We start from the raw sequence: 22,177 nt of genomic DNA on the forward strand, positions 1-22,177 counted from the left end.
AGCCGCAGCTGCAGGGACACCCAGCAGGACCTGGTGGAACCCGCTGCAGCCATGGGATGGCCAGATGGGGCCCGCCACAGTGAGGCCCACCAAGGCCCAGTCCCTCAAGATTGGGGGGCCTCAACCTCATCCCAAGACCAGTTCTCCAATCTGCTAAGATGGGGCTCGCTTTGCACTCTAGTACTTGCCCACGGGTGCCACTGTGGGTTGAACCACAGAGCCTAGGCCTTGCCAATCAGAAGGTCGGCAGTTCGAATCCCGTTGCTCGCTCCCTGCTCCTGCCAACCTAGCACACTGAAAGCTTCCGGGTCATGTGGCCAGCAGGACTGAGCCGCTTCTGGCGAACCAGAGCAGCGCACGGAAACGCCGTTTACCTTCCCGCTGGAGTGGTACCTATCTATCTACTTGCACTTCGTGCTTTTGAACTGCTAGGTTGGCAGGAGCAGGGACCTAACAATGGGAGCTCACCCTGTCATGGGGACTTGAACCGCTGACCTTCTGATCGGCAAGTCCTAGGCTCTGTGGTTTAACCCACAGCGCCACCCGGGTCCCCTACCCGTTTTTCATTAGGATGTCCCTATTTTCATCGGAGAAATGTTGGAGGGGATAATAATAATAATAATAATAATAATAATAATAATAATAATAATTTCTTTGTACCCCACCCATCTGGCTGGGTTTCCCCAGCCGCTCCGGGCGGCTTCCACAAAGACCAAAAATACACTAAGATGTCACACATTAAAAACTTCCCTGAACAGGGCTGCCCTAAGATGTCTCCTGAATGTCAGGTAGTTGTTTATCTCTTTGACATCTGATGGGAGGGCTTTCCACAGGGCGGGTGCCACTACCGAGAAGGCCCTCTGCCTGGTTCCCTGTAGCTTTGCTTCTCGCAGGGAGGGACCGCCAGAAAGCCCTCAGCGCTGTATCTCAGCGTCCGGGCAGAACTATGGGGGTGGAGACGCTCCTTCAGGTATGGCATAGGACGTCTCTATTTCCATCGAAGAAATGTTGGAAGGTATGAAAAATGCGGGCAAAGGTTACTGGATGCATCAACCGCTAAGTAATTAAACCGTTTCCCCCATCAACAGATGGAGAAGAATCTCCCTGTTTCCAAATTCAGGGCGAGTAGCCGGTGCCAACGATCTCGTGGACGAAACGAGGCAAGCTTCCCCCCCCCCCCCCCGCAATCCCCAGGGAAGTCCTGAATTAAGCCTCGCGTCCAGTTCCAAGCCCAGGAATCGAGAATCGTCACCGCTTCCTCCTTCCAGGCTGGGGCAGCCGGTTAGAGACGAGTGCATAACGAAATCCAGATTATTTCTGGCCAGCCCGAGGCAAACTGACATTGGGAGAAGTTCCAGGGCAGAGGCTCTCTGGGTTCCGTGGCACCCGGCCAAACGCAAATGTTCTTAACTGGCTGCAGAATGCGAGGAAAGCGGGGAAAGGTTTTGAGGGGGGAAAACACACACACAAAAAACATGAAAGCCAAGTTTGGAATGGCAGAATCAAGTGCTCAAATTGTAGCAGAAGGAGGGCTTTGTTGTTGAGTCGTTTAGTCGTGTCCGCCTCTTCGTAACCCCCTGGACCAGAGCACGCCAGGCACTCCTGTCTTCCACCGCCTCCCGCAGTTTGGTCAAACTCATGCTGGTAGCTTCGAGAACACTGTCCCACCATCTCGTCCTCTGTCGTCCCCTTCTCCTTGCGCCCTCCATCTTTCCCAACACCAGGGTCTTTCCCAGGGAGTCTTCTCTTCTCATGAGGTGGCCAAAGTCTTGGAGCCTCAGCTTCAGGATCTGTCCTTCCAGTGAGCACTCAGGGCTGATTTCCTTCCGAATGGAGAGGTTTGATCTTCTTGCAGTCCATGGGACTCTCAAGAGTCTCCTCCAGCACCATAATTCAAACGCATCAATTCTTCGGCGATCAGCCTTCTTTATGGTCCAGCTCTCGTTTCCATACATCACTACTGGGAAAACCATGGCTTTTACAATATGGACCTTTGTTGGCAAAGAAGGAGGGCAGGGATATCCTATAGTTCCCCCGTAGGGTATGATTTTTTTGGGGGGGTCGTAGGCTGGGTTTGGGGGATTTCACGCACACCCCCCGTGAATTTAAGCAGCAGCAAAATCTGGACCCCTTCAGAAATGCCTCTGACACGAGGCTATGGAAAACAAACCTGAAATTTACGGCATGTTCCTCAATGAAAGAAAACTACAGTGGTACCTTGGTTCTCAAACTTAATCCGTCCCGGAAGTGCGTTCCAAAACCAAAGCGTTCCAAAACCAAGGCGCGCTTTCCCATAGGAAGTCATGCAAAATGGATTAATCCGTTCCAGACTTTTATAAAGAACCCCTAAAACAGCCATTGAACATGAATTTTACTATCTAACGAGACGACCGATCCATGAAATGGAAACAATGATCGATGTACTGCAGTCACACAATCAATCAGTCGGTAGCTGAACTGGGTTCCACACAGTCACAAAACAAAACGAAAAAGCCGCAGAAACAAAAAACGCAAAATAAATAGCAAAAGCAGACAGACCTCAGCGTAACACTCAAATCGGAAGTGTAACACTCAAAATGGAGCACATTCGGCTTCTGAAAAATGTCCGCAAACCGGAACACTTATTTCTGGTTTTGCGGTGTTTGGGTTCCAAGTTGTTTGAGTACCAAGGTGTTTGAGAACCAAGGTACCACTGTATATGAAAATGATGTACCATTGGTACTTAACTCCAGTAGAAATAGCAAAAATGTATAGAACAAGTACCACTAATCCAGAATGCGGCAGCTAGACTGGTGACTGGGAACGGCCGCCGAGACCATATAACACCGGTCCTGAAAGACCTACATTGGCTCCCAGTACGTTTCCAGCACAATTCAAAGTGTTGGTGCTGACCTTGAAAGCCCTAAACGGCCCAGGGTACCTGAAGGAGCGTCTCCACCCCCATCTTCCAGCCCGGACACTGAGGTCCAGCTCCAAGGGCCTTCTGGTGGTTCCCTCCCTGCAAGAAGTGAGGTTACAGGAAACCAGGCAGAGGGCCTTCTTGGAACGCCCTCCCATCAGATGTCAAGGGAATAAACAACGACAGTGGTACCTTGGTACCCCAACAGCTTGGCTCCCGAAGAAATTGGCTCCCAAATGCCACAAACTTGGAAGTAAGTCTTCCAGTTTGCGAACGTTTTTTGGAAGTCGAATGTCCGACATTCCTGCAGCCAATCGAAAGCCACGCCTTGGTTTTCGAACCGTTTTGGGAGTCGAACGGACTCCTGGAACGGATTAAGTTCGAGAACCAAGTTGCCACTGTATCTGACTTTTAGATGGCATCTGAAGGCAAACCTCTTTAAGGAAGTTTTTAATGTTTGATGTTTTATCGTGTTTTTAGTATTCTGTTGGGAGCCGCCTAGAGTGGCTGGGGTAACCCAGCCAGATGGGTAGGGTATAAACAATGAATTATTATTATTATTATTATTATTATTATTATTATTATTATTTAGTCCAACCCCCACTGAGCTATGGCTCTGTACAATGCCTTTTCTGGTTCTGTAACTTGTTGCAGACTTTAAGTTTGAAACTCTACAGTGGTCCTAAGGCTCCCCATGCATGTTACATAGATCACAGAAATGGACACTACAGTGGTACCTTGGGTTACAGACGCTTCAGGTTACACACTCCGCTAACCCAGAAATATTACCTCGGGTTAAGAACTTTGCTTCAGGATGAGAACAGAAATCGTGCTCCGGCGGCAGCGGGAGGCCCCATTAGCTAAAGTGGTGCTTCAGGTTAAGAACAGTTTCAGGTTAAGAACGGACCTCCAGAACGAATTAAGTACTTAACCTGAGGTACCACTGTATTTACCACTGTAAAGTAGAGACATCACCTTGCCAACAAAGGTCCGTATAGTTCAAGCTATGGTTTTCCCAGTAGTGATGTATGGAAGTGAGAGCTGGACCATAAAGAAGGCTAATTGCCGAAGAATGGATGCTTTTGAATTATGGTGCTGGAGGAGACTCTTGAGAGTCCCATGGACTGCAAGAAGATCAGACCTCTCCATTCTTAAGGAAATCAGCCCTGAGTGCTCACTGGAAGGACAGATCGTGAAGCTGAGGCTCCAATACGTTGGCCACCTCATGAGAAGAGAGGACACCCTGGAAAAGACCCTGATGTTGGGAAAGATGGAGGGCGCAAGGAGAAGGGGACGACAGGATGAGATGGTAGGACAGTGTTCTCGAAGCTACCAGCATGAGTTTGACCAAACTGCGGGAGGCAGTGGAAGACAGGAGGGCCTGGCGTGCTCTGGTCCAGGGGGTCACGAAGAGTCGGACACGACTAAACGACTAAACAACAACAACAACAACCACTGTATTTGCACAGATGCTGATGACCTTCATCTTCGGGCTCGCAACGTCTTGGAAGATCCGTGGGCAGAATTGCCGATGGGACCTTTGTGAACTTAGACCCATCCCTGCTTCACGGGGTGGCAGACAGGATCCCGACCCAATGTTGCTGCTCCCTCTCCAGCTCAGTGGAATCCGACTTCCTGCGAGCACCAGGCAAAGTCTCTCCTTGTGTCCAACAGGAAAAGCAAAAGACCCCAAAAGCGACAGGCTGCGCAGACAGGCTCCCTCCGACTCTCCAAGTAGTGACCTCATGCTAGATTAATGTGGAACAGCCTGGACTGATGGTGCTTGATGGAGGAGGCCAGGGGGAGAGGAGGAGGAGGAGGGGGAGATTTTGCAGCTGAGATGTTCATAGGCCCGTTCCCCCCTGCATTGTGCAACACTCGGGGCCTTGCAGGATCCTGGTCCCAGATGGGTTGGTTCCTGGATGGGAGACCTGGGAACCACGTGTTTGCTGCCCTAGGGTGTCCCGCGACGGAGGAATGGGGTAATAAAATTATTGGCCGTGTTGCAATGTTGATTGAGTTAAACAGACGTACACAGGAGAGGGAAACTCCCCTTTGGTACCCTGTGTCTTGGTTGTAGGGTGATCCTTTTCGTGTGGAGGTTAACCAAAGTGCATCGATGTGCATGGGTAAAACAAACGCAACACAAGATTCTTGACACCAGCACATGGATTGTCCCAGAAGCAACAGACTATCACACCAAGACGGGACGTGGGTGGCACTGTGGGTTAAACCACAGAGCCTAGGGCTTGCCGATCAGAAGGTTGGCGGTTCGAATCCCCATGACGGGGTGAGCTCCCATTGCTCTGTCCCTGCTCCTGCCAACCTAGCAGTTCGAAAGCACGTCCAAGTGCAAGTAGATAAATAGGTACCGCTCCGGTGGGAAGGTAAACGGCGTTTCCATGCGCTGCTCTGGTTCGCCAGAAGCGGCTTCGTCATGCTGACCACATGACCCAGAAGCTGTACGCCGGCTCCCTCGGCCAATAAAGCGAGATGAGCGCCGCAACCCCAGAGTCGGCCACGACTGGACCTAACGGTCAGGGGTCCTTTTACCTTTACCCCTGACCGTTAGGTCCAGCCGTTTGTTAAAGGTACTGGGAATTGTAGCTCGGTAAGGGGCGAACTACAATTCCCAGCGTTATTTGGTGGGAAGTGATGTGCTTTAGATGTACGGCATGCTCAACCCCTGTCTGTCGGCTCCTCAGAGTGCACCCGTGGCTTTCTGTGTGCAACTCATTCTGCATCACCCCTACCTGCTCCCCCCCCCCAAAGAAGGTCTTTATTTGAGGCTTGTTGCACCCAGGACTACCTCCTTGCAATGCTGGGTACATCGAGGGAAATGAGTCTTAATTCCTGATTCTTTCAGGAAGCAGGGGATTTGGGGCTGCGGCTGAAAGCACGCAGGAGCCTGCCTTCCATCTGCCCAACTGCGTCTAGCAAAGAGAGAAGGAGCCTGAACACAAACTTTTCCTTTGCTCCAAGCTTCCCCCCCAAAAACCAACTCTTTCTCCCCATGTGGGAGAGCAGCCGATTGTACCATTCTTCCATCTACATGTTCAGGCAAATATGTCCATTTCAGGATTTCTCCCAGGGATTCTGGCCTCGGCATTCCCACATCTTTCTGCAAATTAGGGACCCACGACTTGGCTTTGAGACCTGAATTGCAAAATTCGGGAAAGGCGGAATTAGGAAAAAAACCATGGCTGAATTTTTGTTCGCATGGGGTTTTAGAAAATGCAAGCAAACTGTAAAAAGGTAAAGGGACCCCTGACCGGTTGTGGCCAACTCTGGGGTTGCGGCGCTCATCTCACTTTACTGGCCGAGGGAGCCGGCGTACAGCTTCCGGGTCATGTGGCCAGCATGACTAAGCCACTTCTGGCGAACCAGAGCAGCGCACAGAAATGCCGTTTACCTTCCCGCTGGAGCGGTACCTATTTATCTACTTGCACTTTGACGTGCTTTTGAACTGCTAGGTTGGCAGGAGCAGGGAGCGAGCAACGGGAGCTCACCCCGTCGCAGGGATTCGAACTGCCGACCTTCTGATCGGCAAGTCCTAGACTCTGTGGTTTAACCCACAACACCACCCGCGTCCCAGTGCCACCCGCGTCCTGTATGGGATGCAAATTGTATCAGATTTTCCTCCTGTCATAGAATCGCGGAGATGAAAGGGACATCCAAGAGTTCTCTAATCCAACCCCCCTGGAATGGCGGAATCTCAGCCAAAACTGGCTCCTGGGCACTGGCAACCCACGCTATGTCAACCCAACAGACACTGGCAACCCACGCTATGTCACTGGCATGCCAGCGACTGCATGCAAACTGCGGCAGACTTTGGACAGCTAAAGTTCAGGGTTCCCCACGGCCTCTAACACTCAATCCTACAGCATTGTCGTACCAGTTGTCGTAGACAAGGGTTTCCCAAACTTGGGGGTCCAGTTGTTTTTGGGAACTACAAGTCCCATCATCCCTAGCTAGCAGAATGAATAACCAGGGGCGTTGGGAACTGTGGTCCGAAAACAGCTGAGACCCAAGTTTGGAAAACCCTCTTAGACAAGTTTGGGAAACCCTCGTAGACGGTCCTGGAACCAGTGACCTGACTTAGCATACTGTTCCCATTTAGGCCCTTCAATTCAGAACCATGAGGACTAAAAAACTGCTTTGTTTTTAGGGAACACATCATAGCTCATAGGTAGAGCTCCTCCTCCTCGTTCCGCCAGGTATCATTTAATGCCAGTCTATGTAGGTCGGTGGCAGAGTGCGCAAACTTAAGGGACGGGGGTGGCGCTGTGGGTTAAACCACAGAGCCTAGGATTTGCCGATCAGAAGGTCAGCAGTTCGAATCCCCGTGACAGGGTGAGCTCCCGTTGCTCGGTCCCTGCTCCTGCCAACCTAGCAGTTCGAAAGCACGTCAAAGTGCAAGTAGATAAATAGGTACCGCTCCGGTGGGAAGGTAAACGTGTTTCCGTGCGCTGCTCTGGTTCGCCAGAAGCGGCTTAGTCCTGCTGGCCACATGACCCGGAAGCTGTACGCCGGTTCCCTCAGCCAGTAAAGCGAAATGAGCGCTGCAACCCCAGAGTCGGCCACGACTGGACCTAATGGTCAGGGGTCCCTTTACCTTTTTTATGTAGGTCGACGGCACAAATTTCCTGGTTTCACAAAGCGCTTCCGTCCCGCCTGACGAAGAGTTTTGTGGAACCCTGAGCCTGGCGCCCATGAAAAGTTCCCGACTGCTTAGGAAAAACCTCCTCTCCGGCCTCGGGAGCGCAGGCAGACGGTGGGGGTTTCGCCCACCAGACTTTGCCTGTACCCTTTTAAGGGGAACAATAGACAGGCCAAATTGGCTTTCTCTTGTCTTTCATTCATTCCTCTCTCCTTCTTCCCACTGCAAGGCCCTTTGAAGTCGAGGGATGTGTTATTAATTTCCCCCCTCTGCCACCCACAGCCTTTCACGCCTGGGAGTCGAGGAGCTGTCATGGGGAGGGGAAATTGGGGGGGGTGTGAAGGAGGGAAGGAGGCAGGCGGCTTTCCGGGGTCTCCAGGCCCAACAGAACCAGGGGGCCAAGGAGACATTAGGGAGACGGCAGCCCCTGCTTTTGAAAGCCCACCACCACTGGCTAAACCCCTCCACCTTATGCCCCCCGCCTGCCTTCAACCAAGCCTTGAAGTTAAAAACTTTTGGCTGAAGAATGCAGTCTTCCTCCCTCTCTGCCCCCTCCTCTTCTCCCTCCTCCCCACCCAGCACCCCTTCTCAAGCTGCAAGGACCTCCCCCTGCCCGATTTGGAGGTCTCTCTCCTCCTTTTCTCCAAAAAGGCTGCGATTTCCCCCCCCTCTTTCTCCCCCCCCCCTCCTGCCCGGCTCAGAACTTAAACAAAGAAATCCACGGCTCATCTTTGGAATTCTAGGACCAAGAAGGTATCTGTAAAACTTCTATCTATTCTTTTTGTTTAAAACATCGCTCCAGATTATTGCAATGGTTTTTGGTTGGGGGGGGGGTTATTGGCGGCGGAGTGGGGACGGGACGGACACCCTCCAGGAAAACTATTCCAGTGACTTTTGCAAATGGGGCGGGTGGGGTTTCCTTCGCAGCTCTTTGCTGCGCCGTCCTTTGTCGCCCCTCTCCCTTCTCTATGCGCCCCCCCCCCCGTTTTCTTTGTTCACTTCTGACATTCCTTAGCCCATGGTCTTTCTTCCCCGATCCCACCCAGGAGAAGGCTAGCAACCTAAGAGAGCCCCCCGCCTTCGAGACACCGTTCTCTCTACTTTTGGGGGATGAGTTGGGGGTGCTTTTGAGAATGACAAGAAAGCCCAATTCTCTCACCCCCCAACTACTCAAAACTTTGTAAGGGGGCTTCGGAAGAGTTTCCCACGGACACCAAAAAAAGAAACCTCGCGTTCGCGGATCGCAGGAGTGAGTCTGTCTGGTTCCAAAAAAATTTATTTATTTTTTTAAGCCAGCCTCCCTCTCTCGTCCTCTCCCTCCCCGCAGCATTCACAAGGAGGTAGATTCGGTTCTCTCTCTTCCGGGCGTGATCGCGGAGACCTAAGCTGAGATTTCGAATGGGGATGTGGCGGGACACAACCGCTTCCCCCGTGCGAGTACATCTGGATGCGCGTCGTGCGCCCTGGCGCACGGCTCCCATTCATTGCGCGGGGACCTCTTGTGCCGGCGTGTGTGTGTGGTTGTGTTGCTCGCTTGCGTGGAGTTCCTGCATGCCCTGCCTACCTTAGATTGCTCTGGGGGTGCCGCACCCACACCCCCATTCCCCGTGGTGGCCCCCGGATCTCCCGGATCCCGCCCCCCGAGCAGACAAACGCAGCGCATAGTTGGGCAAGGCAGATCCAGAGGGGTCTCTTTGTTCCTCTTCACGCTTCCTCCCCCTGCTAATTTTTAGGAGGGGGGTGGGTTAAGCTTTCTCACATGTTGCTCCGAGAGCCTCTGGCATGCCTACCCCCCCCCCCCCCGTGCTGCTGGGAGAGGTTTGCAAAATGGGTGACACCTCCCCCGGTTTCCCGGGAGTTGTATATATGAGAACTGTTCTGTTTGCAACTTGAATAAAATATTTGGGGGGGGCAGTTAAGCCCCGCCCTGCATGATATGGTGCACGCGCACCACTGGAACGGAAATCCCCATTAACTTTGGGGGGGGCCCCAGCACCCTCAAATATTTTTTTGGGGAGGACCGAGGCGTTGCCTTCTATGGTTTGCGACACCAATTAGTTTTGCTTTGGGGGCGCGTTCTTGGTGAGTTGTGGCGGGGGGAGAGGATGAGGATGGTGGGGGTCCCCTGCTTCTGATGAGGGGCGTTGAAATGGGTTGCACATCAGGAGCAAAGTTTGTGGGGGGGGGAGAGAAAGGAGCTCCGAGGACATTCCTGCGCTCCTGCTCTGCCCGCCAACCGCCCCACATGTCCAGGGTGACAGAGTGGGGAGATTCGCACATGAGGAGGCTCCCATGTGTGGAGTGCCATTGCGGATCAAACTGGAAGAGGGGCATAACCCTGTGTGTGTGTGTGTGTGACTCAGGAGGTGTTGATTTTCATCACAGCATCTCTAGAAAGCAGTGACCAGGACCAACAATCTGACTCGGTCTAAGACAGCTTCTGAATCACTCATGAGGACATAGGTAGGCAAACTAAGGCCTGCGGGCCGGATCCGGCCCAATCGCCTTCTCAATCCGGCCCACGGACGATCCGGGAATCAGTGTGTTTTCACATGAGTAGGATGTGTCCTTTTATTTAAAATGCATCTCTGGGTTATTTGTGGGGCCTGCCTGGTGTTTATACATGAGTGGAATGTGTGCTTTTATTTAAAATGCATCTCTGGGTTATTTGTGGGGCATAGGAATTCGTTCATTCCCCCCCTCCAAAAAAATATAGTCTGGCCCCCCACAAGGTCTGAGGGACAGTGGACCGGCCCCCTGCTGAAAAAGTTTGCTGACCCCTGGACTAGAATCTTAGGTTGCTCCCGGACGATCTGTTCCATGAGCATGCAGCCTGATAAAATAATAACATGACATAACAACAACAACAACAACAACAACAAAAATAATTTATAACACCCCCCCCCCATCTGGCTGGGCTTCCCCAGCCACTCTGGGCGGCTTCCAACAAAATATTTAAATACAGTAATCCATCAAACATTAAAAGCTTCCCTAAACAGGGCTGCCTTCAGATGTCTTCTAGTATCGTTCACCTTCCTCCGTTGCCTTCTGGTTGGGCTCATTGCCAGCTCTGCCTCCTGCAGCCAATCGGAAGCCGCACCTTGATTTCCAAACATTTTGGAAGTCAAACGGACTTCCAGAACGGATTCCATTCGACTTCCGAGGTACCACTGTAGTCCAATCATTTTAAAGTCCTCTTTCGTTGCAACTAGTTCCCATTTCTGCGCATACAGAATTCTGGCTGCAGTGGCAGCAATACATAAACAATATAACCAACTTTTGGGGGGACCACGTGACCTTCGTCTTGGCGAAGGCGATCCCATCCTTTCACCTTCCTTTAGCATAGGCTTTGGCTCATTTACTTAAGCAATCTTGGATTTCCTCGGATTACTATGCACTGTCTCAGACAGTGGTTAGGGCAGTAGGCCAGGGCCTGCGTTCAAATCTTCATTTAGGTATGAAGATCCCTTCGCTGGGATGCGGGTGGCGCTGTGGATTAAACCACAGAGCCTAGGACTTGCCGATCAGAAGGTCGGCGGTTCGAATCCCCACGATGGGGTGAGCTCCCGTTGCTCTGTCCCTGTTCCTGCCAACCTAGCAGTTCGAAAGCACGTCAAAGTGCAAGTAGATAAATAGGTACCACTCCGGCGGGAAGCTAAACGGCATTTCCGTGCACTGCTCTGGTTCGCCAGAAGCGGCTTAGTCCTGCTGGCCACATGACCGGGAAGCTGTACGCCGGCTCCCTCGGCCAATAAAGCGAGATGAGCACCGCAACCCCAGAGTCGGTCACGACTGGACCTAATAGTCAGGGGTCCCTTTACCTTTTACCCATCCCTTCGCTAGGTGATCTTGGCTGAGTCAGGCTCTCAAAGTAGTCTAATCTGCCCTGGTAATATGGCTTTTCTCCCCCAACCCCCTAAAAAAGCTGAATTAGTTTTTTGTCTGAGCAATTAGCGTCGGAAAAAATTCAGCTTGCATCGAGACATTTTCTGATGCCCCGGAGAGCCATCTAATTTAGCATGTTTACTTTACTTGCATTTTGTAAACAAAGCTAAAAGCTAGGGGGAGGGGGGGAAAGGCTTTGTGTATTATTGTTTGTGCGGTTGGAACCCATTCTTTGTTAATTATGACATTGAGTCCCCGCCCCCTGGAAAAATTAATGGCTTGGGGAAATGTCCAGAAAATTCTCAGTTTGGGAAAAGCGACCACCCTGCAGAATGAAGCCTAGCTCACAAGGTTGTTGTGATGATAAAACATACTGTTTTTTTGTTTGTAAGAGAAACTATAGTCTATTTTATCATTGCAAACAAACAAAGCAGACTGCCTTCTTCCATGGGTACAGAGTCAAGCCATTGGGCTGTCTATACCACACTGAGGGTACATGATCTTTCTCTCTCTCTCTTGGCTTAAGGGAGACCCCAAGGGGTCTCTAGTGTAAGGGTCATTTAGTATTACCTGCAATACAGAAACCTCTATGTCCACCATCTTCCGAGGATGTCCGTTCCACTGTTGAACAGCTCTTACCATCAGAAAGTTCTTCCTGGAATCTTCTTTCATGTAACATGAAGCCACGCGTTCGAGTCCTCCCCTCCAGACCAGGAGGAAACAAGCCTGCTCCATCTTCCATATGGCAGCCCTGTAGATACTGTATTTTTTGCTCTATAAGACTCACTTTTTCCCTCCTAAAAAGTAAGGGGAAATGTGTGTGCATCTTATGGAGCGAATGCAGGCTGTGCAGCTATCCGAGAAGCCAGAACAGCAAGAGGGATTGCTGCTTTCACTGCGCAGCGATCCCTCTTGCTGTTCTGGCTTTTGAGATTCAGAATATTTTTTTCTTGTTTTCCTCCTCCAAAAACTAGGTGCGTCTTGTGGTCTGGTGCATCTTATAGAGCGAAAAATACGGTACTTGAAGATGGCTCTCATATCTCCTCTCAGTCTCCTCTGTTCCAGGCTAAACATTCCCAGCTCCTTTGACTGTTCCTCATATGGTCTGGTTCCCAGGTCCTTGATCATCTTGGTTGCCCTTCTTTGGCCACCTTCCAGCTTGTCAACATCCTTCTTAAATTGTGATGCCCAGAACTAGACACAGTGTTCTAGGTGTGGTCTGACCAAGGCAGAATAGAGCGGGACTATGACTTCCCTTAGGGACGCGGGTGGTGCTGTGGGTTAAACCACAGAGCCTAAGACTTGCCAATCAGAAGGTCGGCGGTTCGAATCCCCACGATGGAGTGAGCTCCCATTCCTCGGTCCCTGCTTCTGCCAACCTAGCAGTTCGAAAGCACGTCAAAGTGCAAGTAGATAAATAGGTACCACTCTGGCGGGAAGGTAAACGGCGTTTCCGTGCGTTGCTCTTGTTCGCCAGAAGCGGCTTAGTCATGCTGGCCACATGACCCGGAAGCTGTACGCCGGCTCCCTTGGCCAATAAAGCGAGATGAGCTCCGCAACCCCAGAGTCGGCCACGACTGGACCTAATGGTCAGGGGTCCCTTTACCTTTACCTATGACTTCCCTTGATCTGAACATTAGACTTCTGTTGATGCCCCCTAGAATAACATTAGGGGTTTTTTTGCTGCTGCATCACACTGTGGACTCATGTGAAGCTCGTGGTCCACCAAGACCCCCAGATCCTTTCAACATGTACTGCTAGAAAGCCAGGTGTCATCAATTTTATACCTGTGCAGCTGGTTTTTTTCTGTTTAAGTGTAGACTCTGACATTTGTCGCTCTTGAAGGTCACCTTGAATTCTGATTCTGTCTTCTGTGGCGTCAGCTACCCTTCCCAGTTTAATAATAATAATAATAACAATAATAATAATAAATTGTATTTATACCCCGCCCTCCCCAGCCAAGACCGGGCTCAGGGTGGCTAACACCAGATATAAAACAATTGATTGAAATACAGTGGTACCTCGGGTTAAGTACTTAATTCGTTCCGGAGGTCCGTTCTTAACCTGAACTGCTGCCGGAGAACGATTTCTGTTCTCATCCTGAAGCAAAGTTCTTAACCCGAGGTACTATTTCTGGGTTAGCAGAGTCTGAAGCGAATGTAACCTGAAGCGTCTGTAACGCAAGGTACCACTGTACAACTTAAAAATCAAGATTAAAATACAACATTAAAATGCAGCCTCGTTTCAGCAGAAACTCAAGAACTTTTTTGGGGATGAAAACGTCAAGTCTTCACCAAGGCTAACTGTCCAGACTACGTGGGCCAGAAAAAAGCCAGGGAAGTCCCCAAGTAGGAGTTCCATCACAGAAGGAAAAAGGAAAAAAGGAAGAGGGAGAGGGAATCAAATTGACTCCAAGCCAAAGGCCAGGTGGAACAACTCTGTCTTATAAGCCCTGCGGAAAGAAATCAGATCCTGCAGGGCCCTGGTCTCATGAGACAGAGCGTTCCACCAGGCGGGAGCCAGTGTTGAAAAGGCCCTGGCTCTGGTTGAGGCTAATCTGACTTTCTTAGGGCCCGGGACCACTGTTGTTGTTGTTTAGTCATTTAGTCATGTCCGACTCTTCGTGACCCCCTGGACCAGAGCACGCCAGGCACTCCTGTCTTCCACTGCCTCCCGCAGTTTGGTCAAACTCATGTTAGCAGCTTCTATAACACTGTCCCACCATCTCGTCCTCTGTCGTCCCCTTCTCCTTTTGCCCTCCATCTTTCCCAACACCAGGGTCTTTTCCAGGGATTCTTCTCTTCTCATGTGGTGGCCAAAGTCTTGGAGCCTCAGCTTCAGGATCTGTCCTTCCAGTGAGCACTCAGGGCTGATTTCCTTCAGAATGGAGAGGTTTGATCTTCTTGCAGTCCATGGGACTCTCAAGAGTCTCCTCCAGCGCCATAATTCAAAAGCATCCATTCTTTGGCCTTCTTTATGCTCCAGCTCTCACTTCCATACATCACTACTGGGAACCGGGACCTCTAGGGTGTTGCTATTTATGGACCTTAAGGTCCTCCGTGAAAGCGCGCCAATCTGAAATCAGCTGAGGAGGGTATCCTGATCGGCACTCCCCAGTTCAGATCTGTGCTGTTCTGACGTCGCAGGCAAGCAACTTCCCCATGCCTCACACCATCTCTGTCGGGGTCTCTGTCTCGCTGAGGTCTGGGAGCTAATCCCCTCTCAGATTTCCTTTCCTTGAGAATCCAACCTAGCCAGAGCTGCAATGATTGACTGGAATGTCCATTCATTTTTCATTTCCTTTCTTCTTAACAGCACTCTTCCATGCTCCCCGTCACGTTAATCCCAATTCAGAGAGACGCGCCGTGAGCTCAAAGGGATTCCAGAGCAAGATAAACCAGGGGAGAGTAGCGGAGATGTTTACTACGGTTGCCCAAATTGGGAAGAGGGAACGGACAGGCATGTCTTGAGCAGATAACCAGAGCTTCCCAAAAATGCGTTTGACTGTGATAGTGGTCCCACGTGACCGAGAGCGGCTGATGAGATCCATTTAAGAGGGGGACGCGGGTGGCGCTGTGGTCTAAACCACTGAGCCTCTTGGGCTTGCCGATCGGAAGGTCGGCGGTTCAGATCCCTGCGACGGGTGAGCTCCCGTTGCTCGGTCCCTGCTCCTGCCAACCCAGCAGTTCGAAAGCACGCCAGTGCAAGTAGATAAAGAGGTACCACTGCGGCAGGAAGGTAAACGGCATTTCCGTGCTCTCTGGTTTCCATCACTGTGTTCCGTTGTGCCAGAAGCGGTTTAGTCCTGCTGGCCACATGACCTGGAAGCTGTCTGTGGACAAACGCTGGCTCCCTCGGCCTGAAAGCGAGATGAGCGCCGCAACCCCATAGTCACCTTTGACTGGTCTGAACCATCCATGGGTCCTTTACGTTTACCTTACCATTTAAGAGAGAGAAAGAGAGAGACTTTTGATCTTCCAGTAGCACAGGGCAGAAAACTATATACAGTGGTACCTCGGGTTACAGACGCTTCAGGTTACAGACGCTTCAGGTTAGAGACTCCACTAACCCAGAAATAGTACTTCGGGTTAAGAACTTTACTTCAGGATGAGAACAGAAATTGCGTGGCGGCGGCAGCAGGAGGCCCCCTTAGCTAAAGTGGGGCTTCAGGTTAAGAACAGTTTCAGGTTAAGAACGGACCTCCGGAACGAATTAAGTTCTTAACCCGAGGTACCACTTTATATGGAGAATTGTAGAATTGTATAGTCGGAAGGGACCTCGTGAGTCATCTAGTCTGACCTTTGCAATGCTGGTGTCTTTTGCCCAAGGTGATGCTTGAACCCATGAGCCTAAGAGCCTCATGCTCTACCAATGGAGCTAAATGATGATATGTGACTTAGAGGGTCTGATGAGATCAATTTGCAAGAGAGAGAGGGAGATAGAAACCTCTGAGGAAGGAGAGTCCATTACTTTCCAAGGGAGCACATTCCACTGTCTTGCCAGTAAGAGGAGAAGGCTATCTTTGACGGTTATCAGGGATGCTTTAACTGAGATTCCTGCCTTGCAAGCGGTTGGACTAGATGCAGACCCTCCAAGTATCCCTATTTTCCAGGGATAGTCCCGGATTTACAGAAGCTGCCCTGGTTTCTGACTGGAGTGCCCTGCTTTTCCTTAAAGGTAAAAGTGACCCCTGACAATTAGGTCCAGTCGTGGCCGACTCTGGGGTTGCGGTGCTCATCTCGCTTTATTGGCCGAGGGAGCCAGTGTACAGCTTCTGGGTCATGTGGCCAGCATGACTAAGCCGCTTCTGGCGAACCAGAGCAGCGCACGGAAACGCATTTACCTTCCCGCCGGAGCGGTACCTATTTATCTACTTGCACTTTGACGTGCTTTCGAACTGCTAGGTTGGCAGGAGCAGGGACTGAGCAACAGGAGCTCATGCCGTCGCGGGGATTCGAACCGCCAAACTTCTGATTGGCAAGTCCTAGGCTCTGTGGTTTAACCCACAGCACCACCTATGTTTTCCTTAGGACGTCCCTATTTTCATTAGAGAAATGTTGGCAGGTAGGGAGTTTTGCAACCCCTGAAACGAGGAGATGGAGTAACTATACAACCAGTGCTTTTTAATTGGGGCTTCCTCCCAGGGAGGAATGGGCGAATCTCTCAATTTCTGATTTTCTCTGTTTCTCATTTCTCCACACTTTAAGTTAGAGCTGTCCTACGTCCAGAATTTCTTGGACACAGCCAGAATATGGCAGTCAGAAACAGTCTCTGGGTGGAAATCACTGAAATGTCCAGGAAAATCCGGACGTATGGCAACCCGTGTTGGAAATCTAGACTTTTGTGTCCGGATTTTCCCTTTTTTTGAAATGTGGCAACCCTGCTTTAATTTTGCTTCTCCGTTTTTCCACCTCAGTCTGCAAACTTCTTTTTTTAAAGTCCTCATAAAAACCCAGCACCCCTCTAGCAACATTGCTACTGAAAATGCACGCTTTTGCAAAGAAATTTCTCCTGGTTATAGTGCATTATTGCAATAAGGTTATGAATGCAAGTAGGTGCATTTCTAAGCATGGCTGTACACATTTACTTGACTGGAGATGTGCATTGCAAAATTCAGGAAACTGCGAATTTTCGAAGGCTAGCAATGTTTGTGCATTGTTTCAGAGAGTGCAAATTATAGTCTGTTTGCTTGTAATTGCAATCTGAATTGAGTTTCTCGGCCATCTCGCCATGCATAGAATTGCAGGCGAAGACTCTAAAGGGCTTGAGATGCCTTTGTTTCGGATGCCATCCAGGTTGTAAACTCATTGGGTGGTCTTCAGGTGGAATAACAAAGCGTCTTCCAGCTGGAATGTAGGCTCAGGAGGAGGTGGGCCATATGACCAGAAAACACTGGTGCTTAAACATAGGGAGTTGCTTTAGAACAGCTCGAAGTATTTGTCCATGTAGCCCCTACTGTAACGCGCTGTACGTGGGGCTACCTTTGAAGGTGACCCGGAAACTGCAATTAATCCAGAATGCGGCAGCTAGACTGGTGACTAGGAGCGGCCGCCGAGACCACATAACACCGGTCCTGAGAGATCTGCATTGGCTCCCAGTACGTTTCCGAGCACAATTCAAAGTCTTGGTGCTGACCTTGAAAGCCCTAAACGGCCTCGGTCCTGTATACCTGAAGGAGCGTCTCCACTCCCATCGTTCAGCCCGGACACTGAGGTCCAGCGCCAAGGGCCTTCTGGCGTTTCCCTCATTGCCAGAAGTGAGGTTACTGGGAACCAGACAGAGGGCCTTCTCGGTGGTGGCGCCTGCCCTGTGGACCCCCCCCTTCAGATGTGAAGGAAATAAGCAGCTATCTTCTCTTTAAAAGACATCTGAAGGCAGCCCTGTTCAGGGAAGTTTTTAATATTTAACGCTGTATTGTTTTTAATACTTGATTGGGAGCCGCCCAGAGTGGCTGGGGAAACTCAGCCAGATGGGCGGGGTATAAATAATAAATTATTATTATTATTATTATTACATATTGTCTGCTCTGACTGGCAACCGCTCTCCGGGGATGCAAACAGGGGACATTTCGCACTCGGAAATGCCAGGAATCTTCTGCATGCAAAGCTGAGCTGCAGCCTGTCCCAGATAGCAATAATTCACAACAAAAATGCTGATGAGTTTTCATGAGGATGTTAATAATAATAATAATAATAGAAAAATAAAACATCAACTAATGTAGAAATGTAAGGGATGCAGGTGGCGCTGTGGGTTAAACCACAGAGCCTAGGACTTGCCGATCAGAAGGTCGGCGGTTCAAATCCCCGCGACGGGGTGAGCTCCCGTTGCTCGGTCCCTGCTCCTGCCAACCTAGCAGTTCGAAAGCACGTCAAAGTGCAAGGAGATAAATAGGTACTGCTCCGGCGGGAAGGTAAACAGCGTTTTCATGCGGTGCTCTGGTTCGCCAGAAGCGGCTTAGTCCTGCTGGCCACATGACCCAGAAGCTGTACGCCGGCTCCCTCGACCAGTAAAGTGAGATAAGTGCCGCAACCCAAGAGTCGGCCACGACTGGACCTAATGGTCAGGGGTCCCTTTACCTAATGTAGAGATGGAGAAATCTAAACTGAATTTAAGGCTGGGCGATTGAGAAACAGAAGGAAACCCAAACTGGCAGATTTGCAAAATTCCATAGTTAGGGTCTTTCCCCCCTAAACATAAAGGATGAGTCTTGCTCCCTCTTGCACCACCTGATTTCAGTGTCAATAATTTCACAATCAGAGTGAGGGTTGTTTGCCACAGGCTTCTGTGCCTTTGCTTCTTTCCCCTTCCACATGGCTGATGTGCAGCCATGCGCATTGATGTGCTCCTATGTGCAGCAGGTTGGACTAGATGACCCCGGGGTCCCTTCCAACTCGTCTATGACTCTTTTCCTGACTGCAATGAGACCCCTTTGTGCGGCGTTGAGCTGGTGTGTATACAGTGGTACCTCGGGTTACAGACGCTTCAGGTTACATACGCTTCAGGTTACAGACTCCGCTAACCCAGAAATAGTGCTTCAGGTTAAGAACTTTGCTTCAGGATGAGAACAGAAATTGTACTCCAGTGGCGCAGCAGCAGCAGGAGGCCCCATTAGCTAAAGTGGTGCTTCAGGTTAAGAACAGTTTCAGGTTAAGAACGGACCTCCGGAATGAATTAAGTACTTACCCCGAGGTACCAAAATGGTCAAAGGCCTGGAAACGATGCCTTATGAGGAACGGCTAAGGGAGCTGGGCATGTTTAGCCTGGAGAAGAGGAGGTTAAGGGGTGATATGATAGCCATGTTCAAATATATAAAAGGATGTCATATAGAGGAGGGAGAAAGGTTGTTTTCTGCTGCTCCAGAGAAGCGGACACGGAGCAATGGATCCAAACTACAAGAAAGAAGATTCCACCTAAACATTAGGAAGAACTTCCTGACAGTAAGAGCTGTTTGACAGTGGAATTTGCTGCCCAGGAGTGTGGTGGAGTCTCCTTCTTTGGAGGTCTTTAAGCAGAGGTTTGACAACCATATGTCAGGAGTGCTCTGATGGTGTTTCCTGCTTGGCAGGGGGTTGGACTCGATGGCCCTTGTGGTCTATTCCAACTCTATGATACTATGATTCTATGATTCTATGATTCTACCACTGTATATGCTCCCACACTCTGGCAAAACACCACACCCCAAAATCATCTTGTTACAACCGTATTTGTTGTTGTTGAGTCATTTAGTCGTGTCTGACTGTTCGTGACCTCCTGGACCAGAGCACGCCAGGCACTCCAGTCTTCCACTGCCTCCCGCAGTTTGGTCAAACTCATGCTGGTAGCTTCGCGAACACTGTCCCACCATCTCGTCCTCTGTCGTCCCCTTCTCCTTGAGCCCTCCATCTTTCCCAACATCAGGGTCTTTTCCAGGGAGTCTTCTCTTCTCCTGAGGTGGCCAAAGTCTTGGAGTCTCAGCTTCAGAATCTGTCCTTCCCGTGAGCACTCAGGGCTGATTTCCTTCAGAATGGAGAGGTTTGATCTTCTTGCAGTCCATGGGGCTCTCAAGAGTCTCCTCCAGCACCAGAATTCAAAAGCATCAATTCTTCGGCGATCAGCCTTCTTGATGGTCCAGCTCTCACTTCCATACATCACTACTGGGAAAACCATAGCTTTTACTATACAGACCTTTGTTGGCAAGGTGATGTCTCTGCTTTTTAAGATGCTGTCTAGATTTGTCATTGCTTTTCTCCCAAGAAGCAGGAGTCTTTTAATTTTGTGACTGCTGTCACCATCTGCAGTGATCATGGAGCCCAAGAAAGTAAAATCTCTCACTGCCTCCATTTCTTCACCTTCTATTTGCCAGGAGGTGATGGGACCAGTAGCCACGATCTCAGTTATTTTGATGTTGAGCTTCAGATCTTTGTTCAAAAAACCCTACGTTAGCCAGGACTTGTTGCACACCACACAGCCAAGGATGCACCCCATGCACCCCAGAATGTGCGCCACACACCCTGCGGGTGGTGCGCCATTCCCCCTGGGACGTGTGCCATGCCTCCACGGACGCGCGCCAGCTATGTCCCCAGATGTACGCCACTCCTGGTGCTGGAGCAGGTAGCTTCGCCACTGGTTTACAGCAGGGGTTTCATCTCTCACACCTAGCACTGCAAGAAGTAACTTTGTCCTTGCAGCTAGTCACAGCGGGGAGACATGGATAATCCATTGGGGGACAGGGGGCGGGCGGGTGTGGGGGACTCCCTGGTCCTGATTGGGGTAACTGTGCCCCTGAAGGACCAGATGTGCAGCCTGGGAGTCATTTTGGACTCACAGCTGTCCATGGAGGCGCAGGTCAATTCTGTGTCCAGGGCAGCTGTTTACCAGCTCCACCTGATACGCAGGCTGAGACCCTACCTGCCTGTAGACTGTCTTGCCAGAGTGGTGCATGCTCTGGTTATCTCCCGCTTGGACTACTGCCAAGCGCTCTCCGTGGGGCTACCTTTGAAGGTGACCCGGAAACTGCAATTAATCCAGAATGCGGCAGCTAGACTGGTGACTGGGAGTGGACCACATAACACCGGTTCTGAGAGATCTTCATCGGCTCCCAGTACGTTTCCAAGCACAATTCAAAGTGTTGGTGTTGACCTTTAAAGCCCTAAATGGCCTCAGCCCAGTATACCTGAAGGAGCGTCTCCACCCCCATCGTTCAGCCCGGACACTGAGGTCCAGCTCCAACGGCCTTCTGGTGGTTCCCTCCATGCAAGAAATGAGGTTACAGGGAATCAGGCAGAGGGCCTTCTCGGTGGTGGCACCTGCCCTGTGGAATGCCCTCCCGCCAGATGTCAAGGCAATAAACAACTATTTTACTTTTAAACGACAAGTGAAGGCGGCTCTGTTTGGGGAAGTTTTTAATGTCTGACGCTGTACAGTGGTACCTCGGGTTAAGTGCTTAATTCGTTCCGGAGGTCTGTTCTTAACCTGAAACTGTTCTTAACCTGAAGCACCACTTTAGCTAATGGGGCCTCCTGCTGCTGCTGCACCGCCAGAGCACGATTTCTGTTCTCATCCTGAAGCAAAGGTCTTAACCTGAGGTAATATTTCTGGGTTAGCGGAGTCTGTAACCTGAAGCATATGTAACCTGAGGTACCACTGTATTGTTTTTAATATTCGGTTGGAAGCCGCCCAGAGTAGCTGGGGAAACCCAGCCAGATGGGCAGGGTATAAATAATAAATTATTATTATTATTATTATTATTATTATTATTATTATTATTACACGTCCCAGGGGGAATGGTGCACCACCTGTGGGGTGCATGGCGCGCATCCTGGGGTGTGCGCGGAGAGCGCCAAACATCCCAGGGGGTGGGGGCCGCTGCGATGTCACCCCCCGATGGCACCCGAGGCGAACCGCTCCCCCGCCCCCTTCGTCCGCCAGTGCCCCAAACCGTGGTTTATTAAACCATAATGAACCAGGCTGTTGTGTGTTTTTGCCAGCGATTTTATCAACACAGAACCGAATTGTATATTGATTCACGTCAACATTCCTCTCTCTGTTCCACGGTGTGTTTATCGATGCGCAGATGTGCATGATTAAGGAACTGCCGAGAGGGAAATACATGCATTGTACAAGATTTGGAATATATATATATATGCAACGGGGCGGATTCCTCTTCTATGAGCTCCACTTCCAAAGCAAAACCAGTTATTTAGATAAGACAAAGGCCACAGCAACACCACATATTTAAAGCACTAAAAGGTCAC

At 50.5% G+C, this 22,177-nt stretch overlaps 1 protein-coding gene across 1 annotated transcript in view; it reads left to right on the plus strand.

The window, feature by feature from the left end:
• The first annotated feature begins 7,989 nt into the window (after window positions 1-7,989).
• Window positions 7,990-22,177, plus strand: part of FBN3 (fibrillin 3) — a 173,883-nt gene continuing 159,695 nt past the window's right edge. Inside the window, 1 exon segment of the mRNA XM_080989333.1 lies at window positions 7,990-8,312. The gene's annotated coding sequence lies outside the window, so the exon portion shown is untranslated.

Source organism: Podarcis pityusensis (assembly GCF_964106645.2).
Source record: "Podarcis pityusensis genome assembly, chromosome: 18".
Taxonomy (NCBI): domain Eukaryota; kingdom Metazoa; phylum Chordata; class Lepidosauria; order Squamata; family Lacertidae; genus Podarcis; species Podarcis pityusensis.